The sequence below is a fragment of the Asterias amurensis genome, chromosome 22, assembly GCF_032118995.1.
Source record: "Asterias amurensis chromosome 22, ASM3211899v1".
NCBI lineage: Eukaryota > Metazoa > Echinodermata > Asteroidea > Forcipulatida > Asteriidae > Asterias > Asterias amurensis.
The window spans coordinates 3,711,052-3,727,264 of NC_092669.1; the positions used below are offsets into that span (position 1 = coordinate 3,711,052).

The 16,213-nt window shown below is 38.9% G+C and overlaps 1 protein-coding gene across 5 annotated transcripts in view; it reads left to right on the plus strand.

Moving 5' to 3' along the window:
- LOC139953497 (soluble guanylate cyclase 88E-like) overlaps window positions 1-16,213 on the plus strand; it is a 142,069-nt gene that overhangs the window by 33,114 nt on the left and 92,742 nt on the right. Inside the window, exon 1 of one of the 5 annotated variants that reach the window (XM_071952918.1) lies at window positions 8,674-8,774. The exons of the other annotated variants lie outside the window; for them this stretch is intronic. The gene's annotated coding sequence lies outside the window, so the exon portion shown is untranslated. Of the gene's footprint in view, window positions 1-8,673; window positions 8,775-16,213 lie in introns of those variants that run through there. 5 annotated transcript variants of the gene reach the window in all.

Consider the following 16,213-nt stretch of genomic DNA (forward strand, 5'->3'; position numbering starts at 1 on the left):
TCTATTGATATACTCACTTAGCATTGAACATTGAAAAAGGAATCCGCGGCGATTGTAGGCAAAACGGATCTTAAATATTCACAAATGCAGTCTATTCCCGAATTCTTATCCTGTGGGAGTTATAGTTCGAAGAAATGCAAACATAATACACTCTATACAAAGTCAATACGTTACTGGGATGAGAAGGCCAGATAGTTTCTCATCCCGTTATTTTGTGACGTTTTTATATTTGGGGCAAGCGGGGTCTCAAAGAAGATTATTTTGTAATGCATCGAATCATTCGTACGCACATTGTTTTGTCAAAACAGTTGATCTTATGTGGTCGCTGTGTGTGTGTGCAGACTGAGGACTTCTCTTTGTTCTCCCATTATTTTTACTTTAACAAAAGGGGTGCGGGGAAAAGTCACACCGGGGATAGTCCTCAGTAGATGGTGGGCATGTCTACGCATTCAAACCGAGGACTTGGAGAAGGTTATGACAATAGGGATCCGGGAAAAAGTGACACCGAGGACGTCCTCAATTTGATTTCGTGTACAAAACCAATAGGGACGTCTGAAAAACAATGGGAGAACAAAGAGAAGTCCTCGGTTTACACCATAAACACAGCTGTGTGTGTGTGTGTGTGGTGAGCATGTCTACGCATTCAAACCGAGGACTTGGAGAAGGTTATGACAATAGGGATCCGGGAAAAAGTGACACCGAGGACGTCCTCAATTTGATTTCGTGTACAAAACCAATAGGGACGTCTGAAAAACAATGGGAGAACAAAGAGAAGTCCTCGGTTTACACCATAAACACAGCTGTGTGTGTGTGGGGGGGGGGGGGGGTCGGTTGGGGGGGGGGGGGAGGCTCTGAACAAGAGATGTGGGCTCCTTGGTTGTGCTATCTCGAGGAACGGATGATTGGATGGGGTGGGTCTAAGGGCTCAAATTAACAGGTCTCGATACCTTTTATGTGTCGAGTTTTAGGCCATGACACGAATCCCCCTACTTTGTTGCGCTTGTACATGTACACCTGTTTGCGTGTGTTGTGTTGTAATATTAAGCATTTGAAAGAGACTATACTTGGTTAAAACGTCGGGCCATTTTTTGCGGATTTGTTTTTTATAATACTATATTTATGTATACAACGATGTGTATTAACATTCAATAATACCAACTCGATACTTTCCTGAGTTCTGTGAAAAAGAAATCACAGGCTTGTTACTCTGGTTGGTTTCGAACCCATAACTTTGCGATTCCAGTAAGTTACCAGCTAGAGCTCAAAGATTGGCCGATAAGCTGGAAGCAGTTCGAATGCACACGGTGGGACAGGGAGTTGGGGTGGGGAAATGAACGGGGCTGGGGAGGGGAGTTCCAGAGGCGTGGTGAAATGTTACTGAATGCCCTGTCCCCATAGCTGGATAAACGGGTCAGAGGAACATAGAGCATGCTGCCAGATGACCTCAGACCCGGCCTGGCACTACGGGGCCGAATCATGTTCTGTATGTAGGTAGGGGATAGTCCATGGAGAGCCTTGAATGTCAAAAGGATGATCTTGTATTGGATTCTGGAATGAATGGGTAACCAGTGGAGATTGTGTAAAATAGAAGAAATGTGTGAAGATATTTTGGTACCGGTCAGTAATCTTGCTGCGGCATTTTGGACAGATTGTAGGAGATGAAGTGTGGATGGAATCGACAAATAATGCCGAAACGGAAAAAAGTGTACGATTTCACAAAGCACTAAGATTCGTCTTAGCTTAGGGTGGGTGGTTTGCCACAGTGATTTGTATTGTGACCCTGCCCAGCCACTTTAACCCTCCCCTGTACACAGCGCTACACTTACAGCATTTTATACGTATAGAGCTTTCTAGCGGGGTTGCCGCGCGAAGCGCGGCATCCCGCTAGTTTATTATACTATCCATTAGAATTATAATGCTTATCTGCACTATACAGATGTCTCGTTGCACTATCTTTCCAAAAGACCGAAACAAGATTATTACAGTTCTTAGAAGGTAAAAGCCTAATGAGATTAAGATCAATTTAAACGTCAACAGCTACCCCTAGAATTAAAAACAGACCTTACTAGAAAGAAGCAAAACTCGACATAAACCTTAAGAAAATTAACTGAATTTGTGAATGGAACTGAGTGTGTCACTGTCCTTTGCACAATCTTAATAACGTGAACGGACCCTAGTTTTTGGAAAGCTATCTTCAATGATTTAAAGGGACACGCTATCTTGGATCGGGCGAGTTGGTCTTTGAAAAGTGTTTGAAAACCGTTTGTTATAAAATGATTGAAACTCGACATAAACCTTAAGAAAATTAATTGAATTTGTGAATGGGACTGAGTGTGTCACTGTCCTTTGCACAATCTTAATAACGTGAACGGACCCTAGTTTTTGGAAAGCTATCTTCAATGATTTAAAGGGACACGCTATCTTGGATCGGGCGAGTTGGTCTTTGAAAAGTGTTTGAAAACCGTTTGTTATAAAATGATTATAGTTGGACATATATATATATAGTGAATAATTATAGGATAATATGATTCACACAAATATGCCTCAAAAATGCGTGGTTTTCCTTTAACTTTGCGAACTAACACGGTCGGCCATTTATGGGGGTCAAACTTTTGACTCCACAAAATGGCTGACCGTGTTAATTCACAAAATAAAAGAAAATAAATTTCGAGACTTATTGTGTGGATTATATTCTACTTCGTAAATACCTTCCCAACCATGTGCATTTTATGAACAGTTTAACATGATTTGCATAAATTAACTCGCACGATCCAAGGCAACGTGTTCCTTTAAAGGCAGTGGACACTATTGGTAATTACTCAAAATAATTATTAGCATAAAACCTTTCTTGGTGACAAGTAATGGGGAGAGGTTGGTGGTATAAAACATTGTGAGAAACAGCTACCTCTGAAGTAACGTTGTTTTCTCGTAATTTAAATTTCTCGTAATTAAATTTGACTTCGAGACCTCAGAATTTGATTTTGAGGTCTTGAAATCAAGCATCTGAAAGCACACAACTTCGTGTGACAAGGGTATTTTTTTTTCTTTAATTATATCTCGCTCTACCCGGTCTGACGTCATAATTGACTTCAACGCAACTGTTTAATAATCTGACTAAACTGTTTAATAATCTGAAATCAACCGAATAAAAAGTTGTAAGGTGGGAAGAAAATAAAACCCCTCGAGACCTACGTGCCTTCTCGAAATTGACAGAATTATTGGTTGTTTAATTTTGGCCAAACACTCTAACTTACCTGCCACGTGCAGTAAACGAACGCATTAATCAGTTGTATCGTTTGTTAGCAGAAGATCCTTTTATTAATTGTATCTCAGACATGAAAAATTACCTTCACTAGAAGTTTTGTTTATAAATTGCAAAGCAAGTGTACACCTTTTTGTTTATCTGTGTTTACACCGTGTCCCAGAAAAGAGTGTAAGAAGTAAGTCGCAAATCACTAGGAAGGCGGACGTACCGATAATGGACAAGTTGTATGTTTGTGTTTTCTGGAAATTTACGTGGATTGTCTTTTAGAGAAATGTGCAAGTAGTAGCTATCGTTGATTGGTTACACTCAACAATTTATTTTAGTGAATGTGTTAAAAGCACTGGACACATTAAGGTAGTGGACACTATTGGTAATTACTCAAAATAATTATTGGCATAAAACCTTTCTTGGTGGCGAGTAATGGGGAGAGGTTGATGGTATAAAGCGATGTGAGAAACGGCTTCCTCTGAAGTGCCATAGTTTTCGAGAAAGATGTAATTTTCCACGAATTTGATTTCGAGACCTCATAATTTAGAACTTGAGGTCTCGAAATCAACCATCTAAACGCACACTACTTCGTGTGACAAGGGTTATTTTTCTTTCATTTGTATCTCGCACTCTTCGACGACCGATTGAGCTCAAATTTTCACAGGTTTGTTATTTTATGCATATGTTGAGATACACCAACTGTGAAGGCTAGTCTTGAACAATAACCAATAGTGTCCACTGCCTTTAATGAAAAAAAACAAAACTTAAAAACCTTTTTGCACAATTTGTTTTAATATTTTGATGAGAAATAACCCTTTTTCTCAAACACAACCTTTCCTCAGAGGGATCCGTTTCTCACAATGCTGTATACTATCAACAGCTCTGCATTGTTCGTTACAAAATAAAATTGTATGCTAATAATTATTTTTGAGTAATAACCAATAGTGCCCAGTGCCTTAAAAGACAGTGGATACTATTGGTAGATCCTCAAAATAATTGCTTGCATAAAACCTTACTTGGTAACGAGCAGTGGAGAGCTGACAACATTGTGAGAAACGGCTCCCTCCGAAGTAATGTAGTTTTCAAAAAAGTAGTAATTTTCCACGAGTTCGATATTGACACCCCACAATTAGATTCTGATGTCCCGAAATCAAGCGTCTGGAAGCACACAACTCCCTGTGACAAGGGTGTTTTTTCTTTCATTTTTATCTCGCAACTTCGATGACCAATTGAGTTCAAAATTTCACAGGTTTGTTATTTTGTGCATATGTTGAGAAACACCGAGTGAAAGACTAGTCTTCGACAATTACCAATAGTGTCCAGTGTCTTTAAATGCGCAACCCGACGACGGTATTAAATGTACCTGAGGACGGTTGAAGTCCGTACAAAACTGTTCGTTGAAACTTGTGATGGAAAACTTTATCCACGTAGTTGCCCCACACCCCTCCGTATTTCTACAAATCTTTCCGATTGTTCTACACCATCTTCTTGATTGTACGATGCAAACTGTGCCAGCTCGGTACAGCTTCGAAATGGGAAGGGACAAAGAAAGGAATGAATAAAACAGCTATGGTGTATCTGATCAGCAGAGTGTGGGTTCGAATCCCCAGCCGTGACACTTGTGTCCTTAAGCAAGACACTTAACAATTGTTTCGTACTTCGGATGGGACGTAAAGCCGTTGGTCCATTGTGTTGTGTAACGCATATAAAATAACCCAGTACACTTATCGAATTCCTGGCTGATGTGGCTGCTGTATGCGCTGTAGTACCCTGTAAATAAGGTGCTAAATAATTGGGTCTCAGAATTCATCACTGCAAAAACCTATCTATCTTAAAGATTGTATATTGACCCCTTGCAAGCGCGTCACACGCGGTGACTGATGCCAAGCTCACCACGTTGGTGGGCAGTTAGGTTTACGTGTATTAACGCCGCGTCGCCTAAAATGCACACTTCACTGCATAACGCACAGCATAGAGTTGTATATAAAAACGCACAGTGAAATTGCCCACCAGTATGGCGCTTTCAAGATTTTTCTGATGATGACGTCAGGTGAAATGGGTTAATACTCAGCGCCTTGAGTACCTTGTTTGGTAGACACTTGGTTATATATAAGACTTCGATATTATTAGTAAAGTGACCTAGACTCTTTTATTATGTAGGGTATGTGCACTTTACCTACTATTAGCAACAACACTTTGTGACATTTGTCAGTCGCACTGACAATATTATGCAATTAGGATAATACCATTGTCAAATGTTGTTAAGCCAAATTAATATTGATTTGGACAGTTGCGAAGTAGTATACAAAGAACACATGTTGTTTACCCATCGTGACAACTCTCTAATGGTTATAATTTATGGCTCACTGTTTTTGGGGTAAATAACAATTAAAGGCACCGGACACTATTGGCAAGTACTCAAAATGTTTGGTAGCATAACAAATTACTTGGTAACGAACAATGAAGAGGTGTTGGTTGTATAAAACATGTTGAGAAACAGCTCCCTCTGAAGTAACATAGTTTTTGAGAAAGAAGTAATTTCTCAATCAAATAATACAATACTTCAGGGGTGGGTTTCACACAGAGTTAAGACTAGTCTTATCTCGAGTAGGACGAGTAACTACTCGTCCTAACAAAGGACTAGCCATACGTTTTTGATATCTCCTAGGACTAGTCCTAAGTTAGGACTAGTCCCAACTCTTTGTGAAATCGACCCCAGGTCTTGTCCAAAGCACCAGAAAACATGAAGGGTGTTTTTCTTCTTTTATTATTCTCTTGCGACTGAGATGACCAATTAAGCCAAGATTTACATAATTCGAAAATAACTTGCAACGGTTTATCGTATGGCATATGCCTAGGCTCCCTGAAAACCAGATGATTGAGTGTAGCCTTTATGTTCTCTACCACAACCCAAAGGTGCACCCTTATAATGGCATGGGTAAAGGTCATCAATAAACCATTTTTATTATTTAGAGATAAATCCTGGCACCTGTTTTTAAAAACTGTCTGGTATTTGTCATCCAGTGACGTACGAACCACCTTGGTTATTAATGGCATAATAATAATCATAATTTATTACATTTCTTACGAGGATGTTCGAAGGCGTAAATTACACAAACGTTCCTAAACAATTACAACAAACTATTATAGATACATAGCAAACACTGGTGTTTTACAGTCGCCATGTTTTCCACCTTTTAATACAAAATATATTTGTTGATACTATTTAAACAGCATACATAATTGTTTTACAAATTTACCAGCTCCATTTTCCTAATGCGTAAATTTCTTGTGTCCCTTTATAATAGATACTACGTTTTGCAGTTGGGGATAAATAATATAATTTATTTTTACCCTACATCGGTGTGTTGGCGCAGTATAATTAGTACTTTTCTGAGTTTTTTTTAAAACAAATTCTCAGGGAAATCACTCGGCTGAGATTCTAAGTTCTAACCCACAACCTTTGCATGAGCATGATGTATTCACTCTGGACCACCGGATAAGTCCGGCAGCTATATATATATATATATATATAGCTGCCGGATTTACTCGGTGGTCTATAGAAAGCACGCTCGTTTCATGTGTTATAGCAGTGCGAACCGATTAAAGCGCTGTTCATTCGCGTATGCGATACGAAATGTGACCTCACAACATTGAAACGAATATTTCGCATCAGTTGCCCCTCCCCCCTGTGCTCATCTTCTGCGAATCATTCGTGACGAAAACAACCCTGTGACGTCAGCATTCGTATTCCATTCGCATTTTGAAGCGTGGACCAGGCTGGAATATATGTTAGTTTTGCAGCGGGGGATACAGATAATCTGCTTTTCCCCGTACACCGATGTGTATTAATAAGCACTGCGTACTCAAATCCCAAACTCTTTGTCCCACGCAGTCAAATGGCCGCCACGTCGATACTTGCAGGAAGCATGGACCATGCTGGAATATAATGTTAGTTTTGCAGTGGGGGAATACAGATAATCTGCTTTTCCCGTACACCGATGTGTATTAAAGGCAGTGGGCACTATTGGCAATTGTCAAAGACTAGCCTTCACAGTTGGTGTATCTTAACATATGCATAAAATAACAAACCTGTGAAAATTTGAGCTCAATCGGTCATCGAACTTGCGAGATAATAATGAAAGAAAAAAACCACCCTTGTCACGCGAAGTTGTGTGCGTTTAGATGGTTGATTTCGAGACCTCAAGTTCTAAACCTGAGGTCTCGAAATCAACATCGTGAGATAATTACTTCTTTCTCGAAAACTATGGCACTTCAGAGGGAGCCGTTTCTCACAATGTTTTATACCATCAACCTCTCCCCATTTCTCGTCACCAAGAAAGGTTTTATACTAATAAATATTTTGAGTAATTACCAACAGTGTCCACCGCCTTTAACGGCACTGCGTACTCTCATCCTGAGCTCTGTGTCCTACACAGTCAAATGGCCGCCTGTCGATACTTGTTTGCCTTTGGCGACTGATTTCAACTGACAATAATAAAACAATGTGTTTTCAGTCTTTGAAACATGATGACTTTTACTTCTGAGCCGGTCTCCTTAACAAACCACTTAGTTGTCATAGGCATAGATGGATTTCTTTCTTCGGGCAATGAGCAAGTCGATGCAGGAAACAGTTTTAAATTACTCCGAGCATCTATTAAAATGCAAAACGAACGTTTTTGCTCTCTTGTCTAAGGGCCGTAGGTTTTGTTCTTTACACAGTTAAATTTGATACAGGGATGGATGTATGATACATAAATCATGTCATTGAATTCGCAGTCAATGCATTATGTCCGCTCATTTGCATAAATATATTAGAGTGCGTCCAATCTCCACTGACACAAAAAACTTTTTGTTTTAGGTTTTTTTTTCCGTCAATTAAACCTGTGTGTGTGTGTGACTAAGTAAATAATATACGCGCTTTAAATAATTATCGTCGTGACCTCCACATTAGTTGCGACTAATTTTTCTTTCTCAATATGCATTGCTGCATATAGACCTGATGCATTGACGTCATCCAGCCGCCATCTTAGAGGAAAAACGGTGACGTAACAATCGAGACGCACAGATTTGTACGCGCGGCGCACAGTATTGGCCAATGAACAACCTCCTTTTGACCTCTAGGTGAGGGCGCCCTACTGAAATGACGTCATGTGCATAATGTCTATTGTTTGCAGCGGGCGCAGTGTAGTAAAGTTCATGCGAAAAAAATTGAAGGATTGTGTTGCCGGTGTCTGATTGTGTTTCGTTAGTAAATTATGTTGTTGTGAATAGTCGCGAACGACACAATTGGTCCAAGCAGGAAGTCGCAACTATTTTTGTAAAGTGGTCGTTGCGGCATGATTGACTGAGTAGTTGAATCACGGTGTCGCGACTCGTCTGTAGAAGCAACCACCAGCCGCAACTTCGACACATAGTCGCACCAATTATTTTTGTGACATTGTTTTGTTCTCAAAAACTACACCACCTCAGCAAGTAGTATTTGAAGGGAAGCTTTCTACCATAGATATCTTCAAACTGTGTAAGTTTAATGTAAATCGTTGAGCATTGTTTTGAAAAGTACCCAGCACCATTTACCCTTTCAGCAAATATATATCTAAGGTGTTCGTACTTTTAGTGCAGCACTGGCTTCAAATATCATTAACACTTCCCCATAATTGTGGAAACTGTTGATGACCTTACATGCAAGGTGGCTATTTTGAGGTGGATTAGACTAATAGCTTCGTCTCTGTATGATTTACCAGTTAATCTTCATCGACCCTGCTCGTTATAAGCCTCATAATTCTGACAGAGAACCAAATTATACGTCATGCGGTGTTAACTGTACACATGTGGTGTTAAAGATACTGGACAGTATTGGTGGTTACTCGGATTAATTGTGTGCTTGAAAATTTACTTGGTACCAAAATTAGATTTTGTCCCCGCCTTGGTAACCTTTTTTTAAATTGTTATTATGTAGTGCACTACTTTCAACCTCGAATTTCGAAATATTTTCCATTGTCATTTCCCATGTCAATAACATGTGTGTATTTAAAAACAGTGGACACTTGTAATGACTCATTTCCCATTTCAATAATGTGTGTGTATTTAAAGACAGTGGACACTATTGGTAATTGTCAAAGACCAGTCTTCTCACTTGGTGTATCTCAACATATACATAACATAACAAACCTGTAAACATTTGAGCTCAACTGGTCGTCGAAAGTGCGAGATAATAATGTAAGAAAAAAACACTCTTGTCACACGAAGTTGTGTGCTTTCAGATGCTTGATTTCGAGACCTCAAAATCTTATTCTGAGGTCTCGAAATCAAATTCGTGAAAATTACCTCTTCCTCAATAACAACGTAACGACAGAGGGAGCCGTTTCTCACAATGTTTTTTACGATCAATAGCTCCCCATCGCTCGTTACTATTGGTTTTATGCTAATTACCAATAGTGTCAACTGCCTGGACAGTATTGATAATTACTCAAAATAATTGATTGCATAATTGATTGAATATCATGTATAAAACCATGGAGCAATAAACTAGTTTATTGCTCCATGATAAAACATTGTGAGAAACGGCTCCCTCCGTTGTATGTTGTTATTGAGGAAGTGGTAATTTTTTACTCAAAATAAGGCATGTCCCTTGAGAAATTTTGTGTGGAAATAAACATATGGTGGACAACACTCAACCGCGAATCCAAAATATTGTTTTCATTTTTCCTCTCAATATTGTATGTAAATTAATAAGCTGAATACAACGGTTTTTAATCTACACGGTTATCCGAAATATTGTCCATAATGACACATTAATTTGTCATTTTCCATCTCAAAATATTTGCGAACTAATAATTATCTATATTCCTTCGTCACTCTACGAAGTTTGAATTTATAATGAATATTTTAATTGCCATTAAATACTCGCTGATGCATTATACAGAATTGACTGCTTTTTATAGATTACATCGATGCCACGGTCTAGTTGTGCAAATGAGCTCATTCAGCTAAATGCTCCTTTTGACTCAAAAATTGGATGAAACCACTCAAAATAAATACTTAGTTGGCTCTCATTCCGACTCGCGTCATTGGTGCTCATCGACGCGTAGGATTATTATTGACATTAATAAAACAGGTAAGTCATGCATGCGTTGTATGCTTTTTGATGTTAATAATTAATTCAGTCTGAAAACTCCTGTAGTAGAAATCACATTGACCCCGGGTGTTTTTTTTTTTTTTTTTTACACCGCAGCGAGTTTGTTTTATGTTCTGCCATGCTGCCAATTTCTGTCATGAGATGAGACTTAAAGGAACATTTCAGAATTAGTTTTGCTTGCAAAAATATTGCTTGCAGTGTAAGCACTTTATGTAATCCACCATATATATAAACTGACACACCTGTAGAAGTTTGAGATCTGTTGGTCATCTGGGTCACGAGATAATAGTAAAAAAAACAATTTTTGCATTGCATCGATGCCAAAACAAAAAAATAATAAACGCTTACTGAGCGTTTAACTCCAAACGCGAAGTTAGATTATTTATTTCTCATCAAAATATGAAATTTCAGACAGAAATATTTCAACTACTATCATCATCATGAGACCGTGTAAGCTCTTTGTTAATCTGTGATCTTCACGATTTTTATTTCTTACAAATTCTGTAACGTTCCTTTAACGCTTTTGATGTGCACATGATCCAGATGGAAGGATTATTTCCAAAAGGGAAACATAGTCTCCTACTCAAGGCAGGGATTGACAGTGTTTAATACAGTACACAACAACCCGAATTTGCGTCAACATTTTCAAGACAGTCCAACCGACGCAGTATGCGACAAGTACAATTTTTGTTAATTACTTGCCCGGGGGTGGAGCCTGATTCGAAATACTGCTAGTAATACTTTAAAATCAACCAAAGTCTAGTTGTTGAGACACATGTTCTACAATTGCAAAGCATGTGGGTTCGAATCCGAGCCGAGTAAATAATGCCTATGTTAATTGCTTCACATAGCTCGGAGTAAACAGTGCTAACACCCATCGGTGTATATGGGATAAAACCAGACCTAATAAGTATTATTGATCTTTGATGCAAGTTTCCATCTTTAAAACAAATTCAAAGCTAAGTACTCAGATGCAATCGAAGCAATAGCCTTAAAAGTGCTCACATACGAAGAGTTGACCTATTTTTAAAAGAGCGATGAAAAAAAACAAAAACGAAATGTCTTTCTAAATCTGATTTTTGAGGCTGAAATTCGAAGAGTCAACAAATGTACGTGCGGCCCACTCTTCCATGGACACGTTGCCTTGGATCGGGCAAGTTGTTCAATGACAGGCGCTTGAAACCGTTTGTTATGCAGGGAATAATGGTTAGGAAATTGGAATAAAAAAGTAGAATGAAATGATCCACACAATATGCCTCGTAATAGCACGGTTTTCTTCGTAAACTAACACAACGCGCCAAATTTGTGGAGTAAATTTTTTGACTCCACAAGATGGCCGATCCAAGGCAACGTGTCCCTTTAAAGACACTGGATACTATTGGTAACTGTTAAAGACAAGTCTTCTCACTTGGTGTATCTCAACAAATGCATAAAATAACAAACCTGGTCTTCAGAGTTGCGAGATAATAATGTAAGAAAAAACACCCTGGCCACACGAAGTTGTGTGCTTTCAGATGCTTGATTTCGAGACCTCAAATTCTAAACTTGAGGTCTCGAAATCAAATTCGTGGAAAATTACTTCTTTCTCGAAAACTATGTCACTTCACAGGGAGCCATTTCTCACAATATTCTATACTGTCAACCTCTCCCGATTATTCGTTACCAAGTGAGGTTTTATGCTAATAACTATTTTGAGTAATTACCAATAGTGTCCTGCACTGCCTTTAAGAATGGTCAATTCCCACTGAAGATACGATGCAGACGAAATTAGTCTGTCCTCGGGCCCTTTTCCCCTCTCCAGATTATAATAGTTGGATTGGAAACACCGTGTTTTCCCCAAAGGTAACCGACGCCTTACCCGTCCGGAGGCTACGACTTAAAGCTAGGCGAGGATTATTTACCGATGTAACTTCCCAGACTGTCCTGGTATGGTTGACATGGTCCCAGCCTCTTATCGGAATTATTGTAAATTAAATTATTGTACAAATGAAAATATTGACTACCCTAGAAATTTAGGGGTCAGTAACCTCAGAACGACGTAATCTACATGTCCCTGATGTACGGACCGGAAAATAATATGAAAACAAGAATGATGGCGATTGGATGTTGAATAAGCCTAGAGGAATATTAGGGTAGGACTATCGTGTTGCCCAATCAGTGACGGAAACAAGTTTAGTGCTTTGGGGAATTCTCTACGAAGATTGCTAAAGATGATTTAATATAATACTTACCGTCGTTATAAACAAGTATGTTTTTAAGGGGCATTTCGCGTTAAGTACTCGTACACTGTAAATTATTTAATGTTGTTCTTTTAGAAATGTCTATTTATTTACCTCTCAGGTAATGAATTCATCAAATTAAATTTAAGTTCCATATTTTGACTGAACATTTTGAAGCAGTGAAATTGCTTTTGAACGGTGAAGAAATTATTACCTTCAAAGTGTAAGAAATATTTGATACCCTTTTAAAACTGAAATTTTGTAATCAGTCAAATCAATGTGGAACAGGTAAATGTCCACTCCAAATTGGAGAAAATACTGGCATTGTGTCTTTGATGAGTCAAATATTGCTGCAAAACACACGCAGCTGAGCTCACAAGCCAGTCTTGACGAAGGGCCACGATTGTTGACTATAATAACAAGGATAAGAGTCTCAGAAAAATTCCCCCACCACAAGACATTCATGGCACTGGTGTAATATTAATGCCCAAAGGTCTCCACTCCCGATGGTCAAGAAGTGTAATGAAATAGTCCGGTAGAACGGACCGTAACGACAGAGGGCGCCTGAGGGTGTCGACGTGATTTCAATAACGGGCCCAATATGACGTGTGTTTACCATTTAGTAACACAGTATATGTTCATCAGCAGAATATATCATCAGCAATTTAATAGACTACTATTCCGTATCAAACAATGATACAACTATTATAGTAGGCTTATGCACTAAATCGTTATGAAATTACCATTACTATTATTAATGGCAACAACAGTGTAAGCATTTTGCTTAAGAACTCAAGTGGCACGAACGGGACTCGAACCAACAACCTGCTGACCAAAACACATTGGAGCTTGGTAACGCGCTCTTAAACACTTGTTTCAAGAAGACACAACATGACAATTGTGTTTACATTGGAATGAGCAACTTACGGTACGATGTCTGTTCATGTCCCTTTTTTTACCCAAGTAACGAGCCACTGGTCCTCAAATAGGAGTCCTACGTTTTGAATGTTATTGTCTTTCAAAGTTCCAAAGACCGTAGCGAGTTGACAGTCCTGGATTTCCTAAACTGGATCGTCCCACTTATCTAAAGGAGGGAGGGGCTTTCTGTTCACAGGGTTGCTGTTTTTAATGGCTGGGAAGATTTTGTTGTTTAAGGGCATGGAAGAATAATTATTTACCATACCTAGCGTGCCTAATTCGCACATGTCTGAGCATGAGATCAAACACATCCCACACATAATCAACCCTATGATAAAGTTGAACCGTTCCATCTATCCGTTTATTGTATCGGGCAGTGCCCAGACGTCTGGAAGAGCCTCTCGGCAGCTATTGGTTTCCTCCATGCACTCAACAACCACACCCCTAATTACCAATATAAGTAACCCAAGTCGATTTCATGAAGAGCCCTTGCTAGGAGATACTTATAAATCTTACAAGGCTTCTTCTAACTCGAGTTAAGACAAGTCATAATTCTTTTGTGTCTACGTGATTTTAGCATCGTGCCCAAATTGAGGTGTGTTTACCAGGAGGCAGATGAAATATACAGCATTAATGTGATTTACGGTAGACGGCAAGCAGTAGAGGGTTTAACAAAGTGAATTTATGTATTGAATGACTCCAGCTGTGAATGACTGGAGTCAGTGCCTTCTGTGTACAACTTCCAGGAACCCAACAGTGTTATGCTTTTTGCCTGAGTCAATTCTCGTCCATCTTCACCCTTCACCTAGATCAATATGCAGACGACCGCAAATGCAGCTGCCGAAAGTCACATCGGACCAATCAAAACACAGATTCAGATTGCTTACGTCACTGCGCGTTTATCCAATGAAGTGATTGTTTATCCAATGAAGTGAATGTATCCTAATAAATTACTAGTTCTGAAAAACAAGTACATGTCTTTGTCATTGCGGATAAAGACCGTGGACTAGTCTCGGATGTTGATAGAGAGTAAAATACTTATTAATGTTTTGGATTCCCCACTGCTATGACACGCAGCGGCGTGCGTGTTGTTTTGGGTTGTTTGTCAAGTGTCACTTAAAGACACTAGACACGTTTAGTAAAAAATGTCAACGTAAAGCTCTGCTTCGCAAAAGGATCCTCTGCTTCGCAAAAGGATCCTCTGCTTCGCAAAGGGATCCTCTGCAGTATCTATTTAGCTTGAATATCTACATTTTTCTTGTAGATTGTAGTAATATGTGCTACACGTATATATCATAGACATATATTGATACTGTGGAGAAATAAATAAACTTGAACTTGGTTTTTCCCAACATAACATTCTTGTTGTTTTACTTTGTGTGCTTTCATATGCATAATAGAAGGCTTCAGCTGAAGTATTTTTGTTGTATTTTTGGGGGGAAAATTATCACTTAAAAAAAAACCTACGTTACTTCAGAGGGAGCCGTTTCTCACAATGTATCAACAGCTCTGCATTACCCGCTACTTAGTAAATTTTACGCTAACAATTATTTCGGGTTATTACCAATAGTGTCCTGTGCCTTTAACTTTGGATATTCCATGAAAGTGTAGGACATTGCTCTGTGGTGTATACGTGCACATCGATGTTTATAACATTCATGTTTTACGCATGGCTAAATTTGATGTGATGTCGTTCAATAAACTTGTCAACGAGCTGGAGATTGTCACGGATAAAACTCAAGAACTCGCGTTCGGAGTTAATGTAATTTGTTAGTTAACAGAAAATGTGCAATGAGAAAAAGACAGACAGTACACAAACAAGTGTGTATACGCAGAAACTGCAGCCGCGTGACTTGTCGTCCAAGGGCATGCAGCGTTCATTCCTTAAGGAACACGTTGCCTTGGATCGGTCGAGTTGGTCTTTGAAAAGCTTTCTGTTTGTTATAAAAATCGATATGGTTAGAAAGCTGTGTAAAAGTAGAATACAATGATCTACACAAATATGCCTCGAAGTCGCGTGCTTTTCGTTTTACCTCGTCGACTAACACGGTCGGCCATTTATGGGAGTCAAATTTTTCACTCCCATAAATGGCCGACCGTGTTAATAGTTCACACAGTAGTAGGAAAACCACGCAATTTCGAGGCAAACTTGTGTGGACTTTTAAAATATCTTTCCAACCATATGCATTTTATAAAAAAGGGTTACAGACGCTTTTTTATAGACCAACTCGTCCGATCTCAGGCAACGTGTTCCTTAAACCAATCACACAATATTGAAATAATAAACCTACCTGCAGTCTCAACCTTTGTATACAGATAAAATCTGTGAACATCGTGTACCCCAACCCTTTGACTTGCAATAATGCAGTCTGTCGACCCTCCTTTTAAAGGCACTGGATGGACACTACTGGTAATTACTTGAAATAATGATTAGCATAAAAACTTACTTGGTAACGAGTAATGGAGAGGTGTTGATAGTATCAAACATTGTGAGAAACGGCTTCCTCTGAAGTAACGTATTTTCGAGAAACAAGTAATTTTTCAACGAATTTGATTTCAATACATTATAACTAGATTTTGAGCTCTCGAAGTCAAGCATCTGAAAGCACACAACTTCGTGTGACAAGGATGTTTTTTCTTTCATTATTATCTCGCAACTTCGACGACCAATTGAGCTGAAATTTT